Below are 19,070 nucleotides of genomic sequence, written 5' to 3'. Positions count from 1 at the left end.
CTGAATCCAACACATTTTTAAATTCAGTCTGTCTTACTGCAAAACCCATTTACTTTTATTCTTCTTGATTTGAGTGGTTATGGAAGAAGGTAACTTTTGCCACTAAGCCACAATACGTAGAATAACATGTTTTGTGTAGAGTCAAGAGGATCAAATATTTCTTTAAGTTTCACCAATAGTATTTCACTCTGGTTCTCCCCATTACTACAAAACAAAGGATCACTATCAGTGCGATTACTTTACCCTGCAACCATCAGTTTAAATATAAGAGTGCAAACTGGATCAGCATTGCAGCCACACACAATAAAATCCTCAAAGGCAACAGAAAAAGTTTTTTTTTTTTTTAAAAAAACAAACCCTAGATTTAAACATATCATTTATTTATTTGGATTATTTCTATAGCTTAACTTTTCTCTAAGGAACTACAGTTAGCATACATTATCCCTCTCCCATTTTACCCTCACAACAACCCTGCAAAGCCTTTTGTCTGTGGAATGTGGTACACGCCAAATTGTCTTTGGCCGTCTCTGCCAAAGTGCATGTAAACTCAGTCTTCCAATTCATTTTAACTTCTTGCCAAGCTATAATGACTACAGAGACTTCATGTAGTACAGTCTCCCAACCTGCTGCACTTTAATCAATAGTTGGTCATGTTACATTCAGTGCTCCCTTTCTGGCTACAGACAGTGAGCCAGGCTCACAAAAACCATTTCCATGTGAAAATCTAGGATTTGCAAGGGGTGAAATTACATTCCACTGCCGAGATAGGACCCATCTTCAACTGAGTCTCCCCGCCTCCCCGGCAGCTGTTTGGCTACATGGGGCTCAAATCCCTCTGCATTAAGAAGCAAATTGGGTGCTTAATCCCCACTTGCTGGCACTGTAAGCAGCTGGGATTGGAAGGCCATCTCAGAAAGATTTGTGTCTGCAGTCTGCCAGGGTATGGCTAATTTCTAAATCCCTTGCAGCCTCCTCCCCAGATGTCTTCCTTTTCTCGTTCACTAGCAGTGGGGCTATTACATTTGAGTTTTAAGAGCCTAGACATGCATGGTATTACTTTTGCATTTCTATATGCACAATGGGCCACCTGATAACAGAGCAGTTTTCTATATAAGGCAAACAGGCTTCTACATCCTTCAGAGAGGGAATGGTGGTGTTTGTCTCCATTCAGCTAATGCTGGTATTTCAAATGGTTTCTGACCAGTAGTGATAAAACATGTCAGAAATTGCTCTGAAAGTGGATAATTAAGCAATTAAACTTGGACTGATGATCCCCATCCACATTTGGGCAAGGAGTGTGTAGAATTGTAGTCCAAGGCTTCTTAATTTTTTTCCACTTGCAACCCCTTTCTGCCCAATAACTTCTTACCTGACCCAAGATAATATAGGTACATAAAATAGGTATAAAAACCAAACATTTACTTATCATAAATCAGCACTTGCAAAACTTGCTAAGCAGGCTGATTTTTCTTTTTGTGGAGTGTAGTTGAAGCATTTTCTGCAGAGTTCACTATAAACGCCACAGATTGCTAACAGATTTGGGTAGCATTCAGAAATCTTTTACTGTTGCTAATTCTTTTGTGACTGACATTGAGCAAAGCCTGCAGTGGTTTTCAACGTATGTGTTCCTAGATGTTATTGGCCTTCAACACCAGGAAATCTTAACAGCTGGTAAACTGGCTGGGATTTCTAGAAGTTGTAGGCCAAAACACCTTGAGACTCATACATTGAGAACCACTGCAGGCTTAGCTCAATGTCAGTCACAAAAAATTAGCAACAGTAAAAGATTTCTGAATACCACCCAAATCTGTTAGCACAGGTTGAGAACCACTGAGCTAAAAGGATCCCAATTGGAGTCAGGATCCACAGTTTAACAAGTAGCACTCAAGCCTAAGGGATTTATAGTCTCTTCCTGAAACCCACTTTTGAACAGAGAGAAGGCTCCAAAATGGAATTGTCATAAGAGTTGATAATCTTCATGTGTTTTGTGAATTCTCTAAACTAGAGAAAAGCAACAGGGGCCTCAATGACAGCATTAGGGATGCTACAGCTCCAAAGGACTGGAAAACACCTGCTATAAAACTTTGTGGTACACAAACACACTCAGCAGCTCCAGTAATTGGGATAAAAAATAAGAAAACCGGCAGATAAATTGTTTCCTAATTTTGAGATTCTTATGATTTCAGATCTGAACAGACTACTCATAATCAGAATAATAAAATTTAAATGAGAAAGTACATTAAAACACATGCAAATGTCATCAAAAAAAACAATAATAATCAGCTGAATAGTATTAAATTTCCCATTCCAAAGATGGGTAACAGGAATTATTTCTTCTTCTTTCTCCCTCCCTTATTTTAACAACAGCTGTGGGATCTCCATCCAAACAACAAAAACAAAACCCTGGAACGTTGCCAAGTTGGACTACTTTGAAAATAACTCCCAGGAAGCAGCAGCTGAAATAAAGAAAATGGAAATACACAAAGACATAAAATCCCTTCTCTCACTTTGTTTCTTCTTGATGCATTTGTGACAGTTTGGGATAGGGAAATTTCAGAACAGGAATATCTAGCTCCTTGTTAGGAAGGAATAACAAATATAGGGTAAATACTGTCTTTCTGGAAGTTCCCCACTGATGTTTAAAATATGTTGTATCCTCTACATATGTTGCCTTTCAAAACCTGGTTGCTAGCAGGATCAACTTTTCCATTAGATAGAATGAAGCAGCCTCATCAAGCAGCAGATGTAAGTGTCATGAAAGGGCAAATGCTGCATCTCTGACCCAATATGACATCTTTTGAGTGATATAATAAAGTATACAGAGCATATTATTTCTTTTGATATGTCAAAAACATTTAATTACGGTACATTGAAAATTCCTACATAAAACGTGTTAAGATGGGTACTGATAGCTTAAATAGCTTAAAATTTATAATCTTTATTTAGTTCCCAACCAGCTATCAGCTGTTCTGGTGATGTGCCCCAATCAGTATGACTGTGGCATATGCCAAGGCTAACCAAATTGACCACTGAGCATTTAGCCATGGTTCAGACCAGGAACTATCAGTTACCTTTTTAATAAACAAAAAGTTGTGGTAAACATTTTTGCTGATAATACTGCCCTTGGTGTGTCAAATTTGTTGTTGGATTCTCTGTGATACTTGTTCTTTGTGATTTTGAACAAATTTGGGGACAGGGATAAAGATAAATCTGAAATTGTAAGTATGGTAACAGAAGGCAGATAATTTCTGGTTAAATCTGAGATCCCTTTAAGAACATCATTTTCCCAATATAGGCAGTCCCCGAGTTACAAACATCCAACTTACAAATGACTCATAATGAAGAAAGGGGTTTTTTTCCATGTCAGGAGTGACTTGAGAAACAGCAAGTTGCTTCCGGTGCAAGAGAATTGGCAGTCTACAAAGACATTGCCCAGGGGACATATAGGCGTTTTGATGTTTTATCATCCTTGTGGGAGGCTTCTCTCATGTCCCCACATGGGGAGCTGGAGCTGACAGAGGGAGCTCATCCACACTCTCCCTGTGATTTGGACCTGCAACCTGTCGATCTTCAGTCCTGCCAGCACAAGGGTTTAACCCATTGTGCTACCGGAAGCTGCTAAGAAAGAGGGTGAGACAACAGGACGTGAGCGAAATCTACCTCTAGGAAAGGAAATTCATTCCTTAAAGAATTATCATGGGTAAAAGGTGTCTCCACTGAAGCCTCATCACCAATCCTTGTTTCCACAACAAATCAAATTTTCCATTTGTCAGAGGGACAGAAAATGAGGTGAAATCTTCCGAACAGGGGCACAGACAGAAAAACAAATGCCATGGAGGTGTTAACTATGTTACACTTAAAAATTTTCCTGTTTTGACTTACATACAAATTCAACTTAAGAACAAACCCACAGAATCTATCTTGTTCATAACTTGGGGACTGCCCATACATAGGAATCGTAATTCCTCATACGCATCCATGAAGCAGCCTTGGAAATCCAAAAAATAACTATATAATCAAAATTGTTCAAATGGAACTACACTTTCTTAGTTATATGAATGTATAACTGGACTCAGTTACCTATGTCTGGGCTCTAGTTTTTTAAAGGTGTCTGTGTTACCTGAACTAAAGTTTTTGCTTTAAACGTAACTTGTAAAGGTACCACATGAGATGCTAACCAAACTTGAGAAACTGTTATTGGTATTAATTAATGGTTGGATACTACATATCCTGAGTGAGGATGTGCTGCCCTTTATAGCCCTTTCTCAAACAAAAAATGTCTTCAGCCAGCTCTGGTAGCTGTGCTAATGGACTGGTTACTTTGGTCCTGTTCATAGTGTTTTCCTTTATTGATGGCAAAAGTTGGGGTTTCATGAGGACCCCCTTGGGACCTAGTGAAAAGTACTGTAGTCAGGCATTGGTCATTTGGCTACTGTGTTCAGCCTTGAAACTTGTTCAAAGTGTTGAAATGAGGGTAAAAAATATTTTGCAACACTCATTTGAAAGGTTTTGTTTCCAGATAGTTAAAAAAATCATTTATGCTCTTACGTGTTGGCAGAAATTATCCTCATGTTATTTTTGTATTTCTAATTAGCTAGAGTGATCATGAATGATTATGGGGATGTATGATTCGCTTGGGGCTCCTTTTTGCTGAACTCAGCACTCCTTCCAGCCAAGGCCAGCTGGGCCAGAAGTCTTCTCTCCTGGGTCGATGAGTAACTGTTCTGGATCTCAAGCCCCTTATTAGCATTTCTTCCTGAGGGGAGGAAAAGACAGCAATTCCTTTTGCAAGAACCCAGGCTTCACTCGGCAGTATTTTGGTATTTGTCAGCACATAAAGTTATTGTTGGCCTCCAGAGCAAACAGATTTGTAACAGAAAGATGAAGTCATGAGTTGGATGAACTTCCTTCTGTTAGATTCTGAGACGTCTGTGTGGGATGGTTGGCCCATGGCTCACCATCAGAGTACCAGGTCTGAAAGGAAGTTTAGTCTGCTTTGAGTTCAGACTGAACTTGCCAAAACTTCAAAGTAGTTCCATGGTAAGCTGAGACCAGAAATCTAGAGGAGCACTGGGTATCCGTTTTGGCATAATTCTCCATCATGCCAGTTAAAGCAAACAAAGAAGAGCTTCTCTAGAATACATTCAGTAGATCCTGTACCCAGCACAGCCAATAATGAAGCATGCGGCTACTTTTAATTCAATAACTTCTGAGAGAATCATATAATTTCCAACCCTGTTATAGATAGTGCATTGCCTTAGTCATGCTTCATTTTATTTTTATTTATTTATTGTGTCAGAAGCGAATTGAGTATACAGTTATAACATACAGAAAAACCACAAACAAAGATTAAAACTAGGCATTATATTAAATGTCATTTGACCAGAAGCTGGCCACTTGGAGTGCCTCTGGTATTGCTGTAGAAGATCCTCCATTGTACATATGACTAGACCTTGGATTGAACCTCTGGATTATGATTTGGATTTAGGGACTTCGGCTTGGTTGTGTTTTAATACTTTAATGGTCAATATTTTAATGTATTTCAAACGTATTTTTTATAATTTGTTGGTTTATTTAATGTTAATTGTCTGTACTGCAATTGTTTGTTTGTTGGCATCTAATGACTGCCAGTTGTAAGCTGCCCTGAGTCTCCCCTCGGGGGTTGAAAAGGTTGGGATAAAAATGTTTGAAATAAATAAATAAATAAATAAATAAATAAATGTGGCAGGGCTCAGACTTCATTGTATTTATTTTATTTTATTTATTTACAACATTTATATTCCGTCCTTCTCACCCCGAAGGGGACTCAGGGCGGAGTACAGCATATATATGGCAAACATTCAATGCTGGGACAAGAATTGATTATTTGCAAACATAAACATTAAAAACATTTATCTCAATATTAAAATACACTGTTTAAAACCATCTTGGTAGTAAGTGATCTGTGGTTTGCTCTTCTCCACATTCGCATGTCATGGACTCGCTTCAACTAATGCATCTAAATAACAACTAATTTTGCTGGAAGGGGTACAGGTGCCTTTCTAAATCTAAATGTTTCACAGCATAGTTGCACTGGGATTTAAGTAATTAATTTTGTCTTGAATCCATTTCCAACTTGGGTTGGGTTCATTCACAGTGCAAAATCAGGACTTTTTAAAGATAAATTGCAACATAAACCTGAGCCCTGGAAACAGCAACAAAAAGCCCACTATATATGGTTCAGATATGTGGATGACATGGAGAAGAAGAATTAAACAGGTTCCTGGACCACCTTTACAACATCCACCCAAACATCCAATTCATCATGGAAAAAGAAAATGAAGGAAAACGTCCTTTTCTAGATGTCCTAGTCATCCGCAAACCAGATCAACAATTGGGTCACACAGTTTACAGAAAACCACACATGGATAGTTGTTGTCATTCATTCATTCACTTCCGACTCTTCGTTACCTCATGAACCAGCCCACGCCAGAGCTCCCTGTCAGCTGTCAGCCTGACTGGCTTGACCTTGAAGGAGCTGGGGGTCAAGCCAGTCACTTCAAGGATGCCATCCATCCATCTTGCCCTTGGTCGGCTCCTCTTCCTTTTTTCTTCCGTTTTCCCCAGCATAATTGTCTTCTCTAATTGTCTTCACATGGATAGATACCTACATAAAAACTCCAACCATCACACAGGTAAAAAAAGAAGCAACATTAAAGCCCTGGCAGACATTGCAAAAAGAATCTGCAAACACCACCTCCTCCAAGACGAACTGAACCACATCAGTCTGAGCTATTCCACAAACCATAGGCCAACAAGTAAGGATTTGAAATCAGATTTTAAGTTGATTTACAAATCATAGGTTTTGTGCTAAATGTGGTTTGCTTCAATATCCCAGTTTACAAATGCTCTGCCTCACAAAGCTTTTGTAGCCTGGAGATGGAAGTGAATTGAAGAAATTATTTTAAGATTCTCTGTTTCTTTTGTCTGTTTGCATTCATCTGTTAGAGATCTTTGAAAGGTTATTTACTTGGACAAAATCTCCCACCGTTGTTTTTTCTTTGAAATCTTAAATAGTTTAAAATAATTTTCAGAAAACTGAACATAAATTTCATATATATATTCACAAACAAACATTTCAGAGAAGGGGATAAATTAACCACTCTACCCCCAGTACTAAACTTCTTCTTCTAGGTATCTGTGCCTCCCTTTATTCTATTCTCTCAAGCACACTGGTGACTTCCATGTGACTGAATGGTTTCTCTACTCTGGGTTTTAATCCAGACTATAATTTAGGTATCAAAGGTGCTAAACCCAAGAGCCAAAACAGCTTTGGCACTTTGGATGGCCTCTTCCCTGCTAAAACTTTAATTATATTTGCTTTCTCTCTGGAATGGAAGCCAGTAGCTGCCTTTGGCCAAGCATATCATTCAGAGAATGGATTGCACCCACTGGCCCTCTCTTCATACCCCAGTGTATTCATGTATAGACTGTGCATCCTTATCACCTCCAGCTATACAATTACATAGGGGAGTTAGCACTATAAGCATATGACTTGTAGACGTGTAGAGCAATGTTTTGGATTCAGTTGTAACCCTGGCCAAGTTCAGCACATGGAATACGGATACATCATTTGGTCTTTCATCTCAGGCAGTGAAATGTTTTGGAGTGGGCCTGCCATAAAACACAGTTGGTCGTAATCCACCCTCCAGCAAATTCTATTCTATTTTGGTATAATAATGCTTGTCTAAAGTGCATAACTAGAGCATTTATGTCAAATGTTCTAGGTACAAACAGCTAATAATGTGACTACTGCCATTAACTGAGCTGTAAGGGCTTGACGCATTGTAAAATCTGCTAGTGGTACAAAAGGATATACTTGCATAGCTAAAACGTATGAAGAAATGTGATGTCTATTAAATTGAAACTCAGAAATTACTGTTTGCCGTGAATCTAAAACAGGGATCTAAGAATAAGCCAAGCCAAAGACAGAGCAACTTACAACCCATTTTTATACTGTATGTGAGAATCTTCTCTTTTCTAAACACCTTAGAATTCAGGGATGAACCAAACAATTGAATGCACATGCTATCAAATGTTAATAGTAATAGTAGTTGAAAGGAATATTTTAAGAGTCCTTTTTTCTCGTGAAGATAAAATGAATAATACTTTTTACATTTCCTCAAACTGCAGGGATCTTTGCATATGGGGCCGGGCTTTAGCACAGCTGGTTAATCTCCAGCAGCAATAGATCACACCAATCAAAAGGTTGGCAGTTTGAAGCCCGGGTCAGGGTGAGCACCCGACATTCAGCCCAGCTCACTGTCCACCTAATTCGTTTGAAAACAGCTGTGAGTTGTGAGAATAGAAATTAGGCACCACTTAAGCGGGGATGTATTTTACAGCACCATAAAATAGAAATACCAGAAAATGCCAGCAATCAAATGATCTCCAGCCCATCCCTTGTTTGGGTATCAGCCAGCACATCAACGACTTAAATCAAGAAATAGTTTTCTAAGATCTACAGAGTCACTCGCTGGAACACCCCAGCAAGTGAGAGTCCAAAAGTGGTAGGCTCAAACCCAGAACCTCAATCAATGGCTGATACCAAATGAGAGACTCCCCCCTGGGCACACAGAAGACTGGGCGACTTGGAAGGCGCTGAACAGACTGCGCTCTGGCACCACGAGACGCCGAGCCAATCTTAAGAAATGGGGCTACAAAGTGGAATCCACGACATGCGAGTGTGGAGAACAGCAAACTACAGACCACCTGCTGCAACGCAACCTGAGCCCTGCTACATGCATAATGGAGGACCTCCTTGTGGCAACACCAGAGGTACTCCAAATGGCCAGCTCCTGGTCAAAGGACATTTAATCAACTACCAAGTTTGCAAATTCTGTGTTTTGTCTGTTTGTTTTTGTTAAAAATGTAATACAAATGTCTGGTTGCTGATGACACGATAAATAAAAGCAATCAAAGGAAGGACTAAGACTATGATCAAGGGCTGTTCGTCATATAGGATGGAGCGGCAGCACCCCCTTGTGGCCAGAATCGAGCAAAACCTCCAGGATGCAGAAGTTGGGCAAAAATAACAACATGTACCTCTATCTGTTGTCTGTCCTGTCTGTTTAACAGAATTGAATGTTTGCCTTGTATGTGTTCTGTGATCTGCCCTGAGTCTCCTTCAGAGTGAGAAGAGCGGAATATATATGCTGTAAATAAATAAATAAATATCACTAGGCATTGCTATTTTAATAAAAGATTTGGAACCAGAGGCTGAAATAATGTGAAAAGAATAGGTGTCCCTTTCTACACCACAAAAAGAAGATGATATGTGAAATGAAACAGCCATGTCAGGTAAGCCTTCAATAGGTAAACAAAATGTTGTGAAATTTCTAGAGACTATTTTCTCCCAAAATACATCCAGATATGATGTTTTCTCTCACCATCCTCTACGTTTCTTAAGATTTCCATAAGAGATCTTTTTAAACATCCAATGATTCTGAATGTTTACTGTGTTGTGAGGAGAAATGCCTTCATTTAAAAAAAAAAATAACAATAAGCTTATGAAGATAGAATAATATAGGGCAAGGTAATAGTACTAAAGAGAGTATGAACATAAAAAGAAAAACAATGGGGAAAATCCAGAATCCAGAGAGCAATTGTTATTATTCTGCTTTCAGTAACTTGAAACCTAAAAAAAACCAAAAAAAAAAAAAAAAACAATGCTCTGCAAAACTTATTTGCAACAAACATCACAACAAATTCTGCAGTTTACAGTTGATTTTTAGACCTATGATGCTTCATGTTTTTAGAACAGGCTTTACATTTATTTCCTCTTTCAGTTCTTGTGGGTTTTTTCGGGCTATATGGCCATGTTCTAGAGGTATATAGCCCGAAAAAACCCACAAGAACTGAGTGATTCCAGCCATGAAAGCCTTCGACAATATATTTCCTCTTTTCCACCACAAGAGGGACCTGGAATATAAAAGAGCCCAAATGAAAATCAAACAATGTAATTTCTTGGCTGGAAACAACACAAAGCCTCCACCTGCGATATGCAACAAGCAATGTATTGTTACCTTTTTGTTCTTTCCAAACTGATACTAATCAGTCACGGAGAACAAATAATGCAAAACTATATTGAGTTTTCTAGTGACTTGTATGAAGGTAGGGACAATAAAAGTTATAGAGCCCTCCTGGCCACAAATATCTTAAAGCTGTCATAGATAGAATAGTGGCATTGCTTGTGGATGAGTATTTTTCCCAACACAAGTTCCTTTTCATTTATCATTATGAATTGCATGAACAACAAAACTACATACATACATAAATTTGATCTCAGGCCTTATATCCTAAAAGGGAATTAATACAACACCTTAAAAGTAAGGCTGCTGGTTTAAATATATTTTATTGGCAGAGTACTAAATTAATTTCAAGCTTCCTCCCCTCAGGAAATCCCCACATACTGTGATTTGTTTGCAGAATAATCTTTCCATACAAACCTGGTTTGTGAATTGGGGGGAATTTCTAGTAAATGTTCATAATTCGCTATGAGTCTTGGTCAGAGAGAAAGCTGTCACTTTGCAGCCACTGGTGACTTGTGGTCCAAGCAAGGGCAGTTGCTCCATCCTGACATTTTAAGGTTCAGACCACCAGCTTTGTTTCAACCACAAGCTTCCTGCCTTGTAAGATTCCTTCTAGCTACATACATCTACAGACTGGCATAGAAAACTTGTGTATACAAAAATCTACCAGAGCTTCTATTTTTGACATTAATCTTTCATGGCTCCCAAAGACTTGAAAAAGTGATATTACAATTTAACATGTGTTCTGATTTGAAAGTGGCCTTGCGTACTCATGAGTTCAACGTCTCATGAGGTGGACAGTCTTGCATGATTTATTATGTGTGTATGTGTGTGTGTTTTTTTTTTTAATGGAAGGTGGTATCCACCAACTACTGCATGGTATGAAAGACAGTTCTGTACCCAGACATTTGTTTTGACCACCAAAATGGAATGTACCTAGAATCATAGAATCGTAGAGTTGGAAGAGACCTTGTGGGCCATCCAGTCCAACCCCCTGCCAAGAAGTAGGAAAATCACATTCAAAGCACACCCAACCAATGGCCATCCAGCCTCTGTTTAAAAGCCTTCAAAGAAGGAGCCTCCATCACATTCTGGGGCAGAGAGTTCCACTGTTGAACAGCTCTCACATTCAGGAAGTTCTTCCTTATGTTCAGGTGGAATCTCCTTTCCTGTAGTTTGAAGCCATTGTTCCACCTCCTAAACTTCAGGGCAGCAGAAAACAAGCTTTTCCTTTCCTCCCTATGACTTCCTCTCACATATTTATACATGGCCATCATCATGTCTCCTCTCAGCTTTCTCTTCTGAAGGTTAAACATGCCCAGCTCTTTAAGCTGCTCCTCCTAGGGCTTGTTCTCCAGACCTTTGATCACTTTAGTCGCCCTCCTTTGGACACATTCCAGCCTGTCAACATCTCCTTTAAACTGTGGTGCCCGGAATTGGACACAGTATTCCAGGTGTGGTCTGACCAAAGCAGAATAGAGGGGTAGCATGACTTCCCAGGATTTAAACACCATACTCTGACTTGGCCACGGTAGTCCACGCTCTGGTTACATCCCGTTTAGACTACTGCAACGCTCTCTACGTGGGGTTGCCTTTGAAGACAGCTCGGAAGCTCCAACGCTCGGCAGCCATGATTTTAACAGGAGCGGAGCACAGGGAGCATACAACCCCTGTTGCGCCAACTCCACTGGCTACCGATCTGCTACCGGGCTGAATTCAAAGTGCTGGCGTTGGCCTTTAAAGCCCTAAACAGTTCCGGCCCAAGCTACCTATCCGACCGCATCTCTGCCTATGAACCCACCAGGATTTTGAGATCTTCCGGGGAGACCCTGCTCTCGATCCCGCCTGCTTCTCAAGCTCGGCTGGCGGGGACGAGAGATAGGGCCTTCTCGATGGTGGCTCCTCGGCTGTGGAACGCCCTTCCTATGGACATTAGACTAGCACCATCTCTAATGGTATTCCGCAAAAAAGTGAAGACCTGGCTGTTTGAGCAGGCGTTCCAATAATTAGTGCAATGATTGGTTAATGAACACTGGAATGGAACAATGGATGACGAATCTGGAACATGTTTTTGATGACGAGACGACAGTGAATGGGTATTGTAGTAACTGTTTATTAATTGTGTAATGTGTTAGGTTGTTAACTGTTTCTATACTGTAGCACTGAATTTTTGCTATTCGTATTTGTTGTGAACTGCTGTGAGTCGCCTTCGGGCTGAGAACAGCGGTATATAAGTAAGGTAAATAAATAATAAATAAATACTCATATTTATGCAGGCCAAAATCCCATTGGCTTTTTTTTGCCACCACATGACCTTGTTGGCTCATGTTTAACTTGTTGTCCACAAGAACTCCAAGATCTTTTTCACATGTACTCCTCTTGAGCCAGGTGTCCCCTATTCTGTATTATTAGCTCATAACCCTTGCATTAAAACAACCCAGCTTCTGTTACTCTAAGCTTCCACAATTTCAGCATCATAATCCAAAGAAGATAGGGAATAATTTTATTGCTGCTTTTTTTTTTAAATGGGAATCACAAATTCTTGCCAACCTACTGCAAATCACTAGGAGATCTAGGAGTAGATTCAGACTTACCTTCTGCCCATGGCACAGCCATGAAACAAATACTGCTGTCAGTAAGGATATTTTAATGGTTTAGAACAGAGCTTTTCAAACAGTTCATGCTAGTGACACACTTTTTAGATATGCATTATTTCACGATACATTAATTCAGTTTTATTAGCAAACCAGAGGTTAAAAAATAACCCCTTATAAGACATATAATGTGGTTTTGAATGCTTCTTGGCAGGGGGTTGGACTGGATGGTCCACGAGGTCTCTTCCAACTCTATGATTCTATGATTCTATATAGATGCATGCATACGTTGTAATTAAATGTGTGGAGACACAACATATCTAATGAAAACCTTTCATTTATATTTTTTAAAGTACAGTTTCTGTCTTATTTCACATAGAGTCAGAGGTTCTTGTTACATTCATAACACACCTATGCACTGCAATTGACACACTAACATGTCTTGACACACCGTGTGGAAAGCTCTGATGTAGAAGCTATAAGTATTTTAGAACAAAGCCTATATTCTATAGAGATATTGTACTTCTTTCCAACTTTAGGAATAGGTTTTTTTGCGCTCTTTTTTATTTGTTGGCATTTTTGACCATCTGTGTTGCCCCCTACCTTCCAGCTACCCAAAGATGTCCTAGCACTGAAGGGTAGGTTCACTTTTGGACCATGTTTTTCTGTCTGCATGATGAAAACAAAGGGGAAAATGTTTATTGCTGCAGGCTTGTTTGGGATGTTAGCTGCTGCTTTGGTAACAGGCATTCTCGCCCCATCACAATTAATTCTACTGGGTGGGGATCAGGGCTTCAGCTTCAAAGTCCTGCCCTGGTGATGCTACTGATCAAAGAACAAAGGAGCCTTCCTGTTTTTATACATTATTTCACTCACAGCTGTTGATAATTTGTGTTTCAGATTAACACTAATGGTACATTTTAAAGATAAATTATTGAAGGCTGTCATGCAACTGGTTCCCCTTAAGAAAACAGATCCAAAGATGATCACAATTACACAAATGCATTGTTGCAAAAAGAGATGCATTGGTGTTTTATGACTGCAGGAGCTATTTTGTATTTGTTCTTGTGTGCCCTTAAATCAATTCTGACTTCTGTCAATCTCATCATATGGTTTTCTTGGCAAGATTTATTCAGAAGATATGTGTTACTGCCTTCCTCTCAGTCTGAGAGGGGATGTCTTCCTCAAGGCCACCCAGTGGGTTTCCATGGTTAAGGAAAGATTCAAACTGCAATATCCCAGAGCCTTACTTCAACACTAAGCCCCCCCCCCCCCCCCCAAGATTATATTTAATCAAATAAACCCCCTTTCCTGTGCTATGATAAAGGTGAAGGTTTTCCCCTGGCATTAAGTCTAGTTGAGTCTGACTCTGGGGGGTGGGGCTCATCTTCATTTCTAAGCCAAAGATGTCTGTAGATGCCTCCTAGGTGATGTGGCTGGCATGACTACATGGAGCACCGTTACCTTCCCGCCGGAGCGATACCTATTGATCTACTCACATTTCCATGTTTTTGAACTGCTAGTTTGGCAGAAGCTGGGCTAACAGTGGGAGCTCACCTCGCTCCCTGGATTCAAACCGCCAAACTTTCGGTCAGCAATTTCAGTAGCTCAATGGTTTAACATGCTGCACCACCGGGGGCTCTGGTGCCATGATAATGGTCCCTATAAGCTACAGGGGAAACACACATTCCAGGAGAATTTTAAGTGTGTACAGTGTTCCCTCACTTATTGCAGGTGTTACGTTCCAGGACCACCCGCGATAAGTCAAAATCCGTGAAGTAGGGATGCTATATCTATATATACAGTATATATATATTTACAATCTTAAGCTTGACGCTTCTCCTGCCTTTGTTTCCCTGCATGCTGGTTTCAACATCAGCACACACTCTCCTTCACTCACGGCCTTCCTCTTCCAGACCAGGCCCCTCCAGAGGCAGGGCACGGCGCAGGGACAGCGGCAGCAGAGGAGTCGCCAAGACAGGCCCATGGCTCCCTCGCTCTGCTCCTCAGGCCGCTATGGCAGTAGCAGCAGCAGGGGAGCCTGCTTGACTTGGACACAGAAGCCTGGGCCTGGGCGAGATGTGGGAGCCCGGTAAGAAGGCCTCCTCCTCCTCCTGCTCCTACTCCTCCTCTTCTCTGGGGCGCCATAGGGAAATGTGGGATGAGCAAGACCTCATCAGGGAAGGAGGAGGAGGAAGAGGAGGAGGCAGCATCTACGCTGGAGAAACAACGGATATACAGTGTTCCCTCGCAACTTGTATATTTTAATTTATTATTTTTTTAAAACCACAAAACAGCAAGTTTGTGGAAAGTGAACTGTGAAGTAGCGAGGGAACACTGTACCTCCCATCCTGATGTCTCATGTTTGATCACAGACAACATACTTAACTAGCAAAAGTCTACTTGCAGGAGTAGAGCTCCCAGATTTCAGAACCTGGGCCCCTTTTTCTGATCTTTAGAATGTGAGAGAAGAATCTCTGTCCGAGGGCTGCCTTGGAAAAGAGTCTGTGCATGTGCCTTTTCTTCAGTTGTTAGACTTGGTGGGTCTTTTTTATTTGAATACCATGCTCTGTGCAACTATGCTTAATAGTTAATATACATAGCATGATGAATGGCATCAACAGGGACTGCCCTTTGAAATATCACTGAAGCCCATCTCATGTGATATCACAAGGGATCAGCTCTAGGTCTCAGTTTTTGGCCCTGAAAACTATGGTCCTGGGCTAGTATAGTACTGTCTTGATAACTCTATGCAAGAGCAAGCTCTTCAGCAATTTAGAAATTTATGAAAACAGTAAAGACAGGCAGCTATTTCCTCCATATTTATCGCAACCAGGTTGAAAAAGACTCACAGGAAGAGTGGAATCTCATTCTCTGCAAGGATGGAAAGCAAGACCTAGATACAGTCATCTTGCTGGAGTTGTAAGATGCCTTGAGTCTCCCTACGGGGGTGAGAAAGGCAGGGTATAAATTAAGCAGATTGGTTTCAAGCCTAGTTGATCTATGTAACAGCATTCTGTGAATCAAGCAGGTAGCTCGGACCATCTCTTTTGGAAACATAAGCCGTTGTTGCCACTATTCAACTGGGCAATATCATCTAGTAATCTTATTTCATCTTCTTTCCGCTGTCCCCAAAACCTAATGTACATATAGGTTGCCATCCTCTGCATGCAATGCATGCTTACTTGGCCACACGACCATTTTAATTAAAAGTGCTTTTGGGTAAATATAGACAGGATTTCATTGTGCGACTTACATGTTACTGCACTATGCAAACATATCACAGAGTTCACAAGGAAAATGTGTGGTATTGTGGCTCAGATCATTAGTTTTATTGCTCATTCACTAAGCATGTGATCACTTCTAAAAAAGATGGAACATAATCCATCCAGTATGGTATTGCACAGTAATATAGTACAGTCATAGATTGCTCAAATGACCCAGTTTTAAGTCACGTTGGTTTTAATGGGAAAGTAAAGTACATGTTTTAACTCTCTTTAATACTAGTTGGGATTTTTTTAACAACTGTGTTGTTTTGGGTGAGACATGGTTATAATCAGGTCTAGTATCAGCACTTAGTACTATAGGCCCCGTGATGACGCAATGGGTTAAATCCTTGTGCTGGCAAGACTGAAGACTGACAGGTCAGAGGCTCGAATCTGGGGAGAGTGTGGATCAGCTCCCTTTGTCAGCTCCTGCTCCCCATGTGGGAACATAAGAGAAGCCTCCCACAAGGATGGTAAAACATCAAAACATCCGGGCATCCACTGGGCAACATCCTTGCAGATGGCCAATTCTCGGACTTGCAGTTTTTCAAGTCGCTCCTGACACACACACACACACACACACAAATGATAGGGCAAGTACTGGTCCAAAATCTTGGACCAAGTAACTGGCAAGGTTTAGGACTCATTTAAAATGCCTTGGAATGCCCCACCCACTTTACATAATTTAGTATTTTATGGCTCTGCAGAAAGCTTACGATGGTGACTTGCCATTTCCTCCAAATGAAGGAAAGGAACAGTTTTGTTTATCTGTAGGCTGAAATTCTAAGGTGATATTTTATTTTATTATTTGTATCTGAACAACAAGCATGGGAGTTGTAGTCGCCTATCCATGTATCAAGAAACTCAAGGTTTCTTTGTGGGCAGATCAAGACCTCTGAGTTCTGTATCACAGATCTTTACACCATTCTGCTTTTGCTAAATGAATAAAGGACTTGCTCATATGTAATCATATGCTTGGTCTTGTAGTTCAGTACTCATGAAACTGACTAGCAACACATCCCTGGCAATACTAATGTTTTTGTAAACTTATGCATCCCAAGGGAAATAGCCAGCAACTCCCACAACTGGGAATGGATTGTAATTTCTAAACCAGCTAGTCTAAGAAGAGAAAAGAGGATAGTTGGAACAAACTACAGTTTCCAGTTAGAATGATGAGGGAAACGTTATTTGTTCTCATTTCTCATTATATAATCCATGTCCTATCACTGTGGGAACTGTTTTATATTGGTTTCTAAGACATCTGTGCCAGTGTGTAAGCACCCACCTCTTCATTGCTAACCTATCCAGTTTTCAGTACTTGAGAAGGCATGCCAAATGTCAGACAGCCATGGTAGTGAAGTTTGCTTTAACATTCTGTTCATAATCAGTTATTCTGGTGCAATGAAAATAGGTCTTGGGACATTTTGAATTTTCATAGTTTTCAGTTAATTGCTTTTCTGGGCAGCAGAAGGGTTTTTTTCTGTAGCTGTAATGGAAAGGACCAATAATAATCTTTATAACATCTTCAGCTTTGTAGCCAGAAAAAGGAAAAAAATTGGGTGGGGGGGGGGGGGGGTGTTGAATTTTTTTTTAGCGAATCATGAAGAGTAGTTCCATAACACAAAATAATTTAAATAGTATGGTTCATTCTATATTATATATAGATTTAATAAAATCAATTTAACCTCTTCTTTGTCTTTGTCCTTCCTCTCAATCAGCAAAATGTTCTCCTTCTTCCTTTCCACATTTGCAATCTTGGGATGAATCATCTTGTTCTTTTTGTTCTGTCCCACCACTAGCATTTTCCTATTCCTCTTCTTCCAAATTATGTTAGGGATTTTCATATAATTCTTTTTCTTGTTGCAGGGTAAGAATCCAGAATCTTCTTTTGCTGAAATAAAGTGATAATCCTTCCAATTTCTCTCATCTGTATAAAATGTTTCTTGTCCTAAGCTTCTCTGTTTAAAAAATAGTCTCTTTGCCAGTATACATCCTGGAATGTCTTTTCTCATAATAACCTCATAATAATTTGTAGTCCATGATATGTCCATTTAATTTATCCATATTTCTGTAGAATCTCATCTCTAAAACATTTCTTGACAAAATAAACCATCACATCTCTTGGCGTTTTGCTGTGATCAACTCTTCTATTTGTCAACCTGTTTCTCAAGTTCGGTCTTCTTCATGCCCAAATAATTGGATAAAACCTCCATCATCACTCTCCTTGTACCCTCTTTTGATTCTTCCTGAAATCCTTGTATTCTTATACATTGTCATCTATTATTATTATTATTATTATTATTATTATTATTATTATTTTTAAGATTCTTAAGATTTAGAAGTGCTAATGAATCCAGGTAAACTTAACTTTCACTACGTAGTCAGGGCCCACTTCTCACACCAGAAGAAACTTGCAGTTCCTCAAGGGACTTCACTCACAAACAAACAAACAAACAAACAAACAAACAAACAAACTACATAGCCCATTATTCAGTGTTCAGTATCCCAAATATCTCAAATAGCTGGTGAAAAGGGAAAAAAAACAAGCTCTAAAAGAGTCCAAAAAAGAACCTCCAAACATCCCACTGATCCAACTTGCAGACCTATTCAATTGCTTACTTCTCCACAAGCCTCTGCTTTTAGAAAGAAAAAAAAGAATAACTACTAAATCAAGCAGAGACCGATAACACCATGGAAGCAGAAAGCTCCCACAGGCAGCAGTCTCATTAAATAACAAAATAATAGATGATTTTATTTTTTTGTAAATTTTGCCTTATTAACGGCAGTAGAAGGACAACTCAGTCCAATTATGTACCCTGTTATACTGACCGGCTTCTCAATCACAAAGGGGGAAAGATGGTTCGTTCAGCCTGGCTGCCGTGACAGCTTCAGGACTCCTGTTCAGAAGTTCTTACAGCTTCTCAGCATTGATCACAGCTCATGAAGATCCGCTCCGATGTCTCCTTCCCAGGAGACATTTGGCAATTTTTTTACACCTTCTGCAATAATGCTATCACCTGTTTCTTAGGTCTCACATGGGAGCTCCCAATAAAGGTGACTGATGTTTGGGCTGCCCGGGAAGTTTCTCAGTAATACTATCATACTAAGCTTCCTAATGTTATTCCAGGTCCTAATGGTGT

This window comes from Anolis sagrei, chromosome 4, assembly GCF_037176765.1.
Source record: "Anolis sagrei isolate rAnoSag1 chromosome 4, rAnoSag1.mat, whole genome shotgun sequence".
Taxonomy (NCBI): domain Eukaryota; kingdom Metazoa; phylum Chordata; class Lepidosauria; order Squamata; family Dactyloidae; genus Anolis; species Anolis sagrei.
The sequence above is the reverse complement of the archived record's forward strand: the minus strand, read 5'-3'. Positions refer to the sequence as shown.